We start from the raw sequence: 1,903 nt of genomic DNA, 5'->3' as shown, positions 1-1,903 counted from the left end.
TTTTTTTTTTTTGAGACAGAGTCTCCCTCTGTCACCCAGGCCAAAGTGCAGTGGCGTGATCTCACTGCAACCTCTGCTTCCTGGGTTCGAACGATTCTTGTGCCTGAGTCACCTAAGTATCTGGGATTACAGGCATGCACCACCACACCTGACTAATTTCTGTATTTTTTGTAAAGACAGAGTTGGCCAGGCTGGTCTTGAACTTCTGATCTCAAGCGATTTGCCCGCCTCCATCTCCCAAATTGCTGAGATTACAGGTGTGAGCCACCATGCCTGGCTCGGTTATTATATAATTTCTTTGATACAGTCCAGGTTTCCCTTAAAGCTACGATTCATCTCTGTGAAGTTCATATTCATCATATACATTTGCACTAAATTTCTATGGCTTTTTCTATAGGCATATACTTATGGTATACTTATTTCCTTCTCTTCATGATTTATATTAATTCCTGCTACTGTTAATGCTTTCCAAGAATTACATTCATTCCATTGATTTGTATTCAGTGTATACTATGTACCAGGTTCTAAGTGCAATGATACCAAAACTTTCAAAACAAATTTCCTGGCCTCCTGGAGATTTCAGTTTTAGGGGAAGAGTAAGATAAAAAAAAGCAAGAGTATATTTAGTATGCTAGATGTTGAAAAGTGCTATAGAGAAAATTAAAGCAGGGTAAGCGTTTCTATGGTGAGCCAGTAAAACAAGGCAGATCAGGAAGTGCAGGATGTAGGGAGGGGGCTCCCTATGGAAAAGCTCATTGATAGAAAGTCCTATGTGAGCAGAGACTCTAAGTAAGTCAAGGAGCCAGATTTATCCAAACCTGGGGGAAGACACTTCCAGGAAAAAGGAACAAAAAGTAAAAGGACTCCAGAGACTGAAGAATGCCGGATGTATTCCAGTAGGAAGAAGGAGGTCAGTGTGGCCGGCATGGGGTGAGTGAAGGAGAGGTTAGGAAGATGTGAAATCATGGGGTAGCAAGGGTTTCTTTTTTTTTTAATTTTTTATTATACTTTAAGTTCTAGGGTACATGTGCACAACATGCAGGTTTCTTACATATGTATACACGTGCCATGTTGGTGCGCTGCACCCATTAACTTGTCATTTACATTAGGTATATCTCTTAATGCTATCCCTCCCCACTCCCCCCACCTCACGACATGCCCCAGTGTATGATGTTCCCTGCCCTGTGTACAAGAGTTCTTACTGTTCAATTCCCACCTATGAGTGAGAACATGCGGTGTTTGGTTTTCTGTCCTCGTGATAGTTTGCTGAGAAGGATGGTCTCCAGCTGCATCCGTGTCCCTACAAAGGACACGAATTCACCCTTTTTTATGCGTACATAGTATTCCATGGTGTATATGTTACACATTTTCTTAATCCAGTCTGTCACAGATGGATATTTGGGTTGATTCCAAGTCTTTGCTATCGTGAATAGTGCCGCAATAAACATACATGTGCATGTGTCTTTATAGCAGCATGATTTATAATCCTTTGGGTATATACCCAGTAATGCAATGGCTGGGTCAAATGGCATTTCTCGTTCTGGATCCTAGAGGAATCACCACACAGTCTTCCACAATGGTTGAACTAATTTACAGTCCTACCAACAGTGTAAAAGTGTTCCTATTTCTCCACATCCTCTCCAGCACCTGTTGCTTCCTGACTTTTTAATGATCATCATTCTAACTGGCATGAGATGGTATCTCATTGTGGTTTTGATTTGCATTTCTCTGATGGCGAATGATGATGAGCATTTTCTCATGTGTCTGTTGGCTGCATAAATGTCTTCTTTTGAGAAGTGTCTGTTCATATCCTTTGCCCACTTTTTGATGGGGTTGTTTGTTTTTTTCTTGTAAATTTGTTTGAGTTCTTTGTAGATTCTGGATATTAGCCCTTTGTCAGATG

The 1,903-nt window shown here is 40.9% G+C and overlaps 1 protein-coding gene across 1 annotated transcript in view; it reads right to left on the bottom strand.

Annotated features, from left to right (window-relative positions):
* Nucleotides 1–1,903, bottom strand: part of LOC108543642 (pregnancy zone protein-like) — a 49,606-nt gene that overhangs the window by 8,551 nt on the left and 39,152 nt on the right. The window lies entirely within an intron of this gene.

The sequence above is a fragment of the Rhinopithecus bieti genome, unplaced genomic scaffold (genome assembly GCF_001698545.2).
Source record: "Rhinopithecus bieti isolate Rb0 unplaced genomic scaffold, ASM169854v2 scaffold_23748, whole genome shotgun sequence".
NCBI lineage: Eukaryota > Metazoa > Chordata > Mammalia > Primates > Cercopithecidae > Rhinopithecus > Rhinopithecus bieti.
Note: the sequence above shows the minus strand (reverse complement) of the source record. Positions and strands in the feature narration are given on the sequence as shown.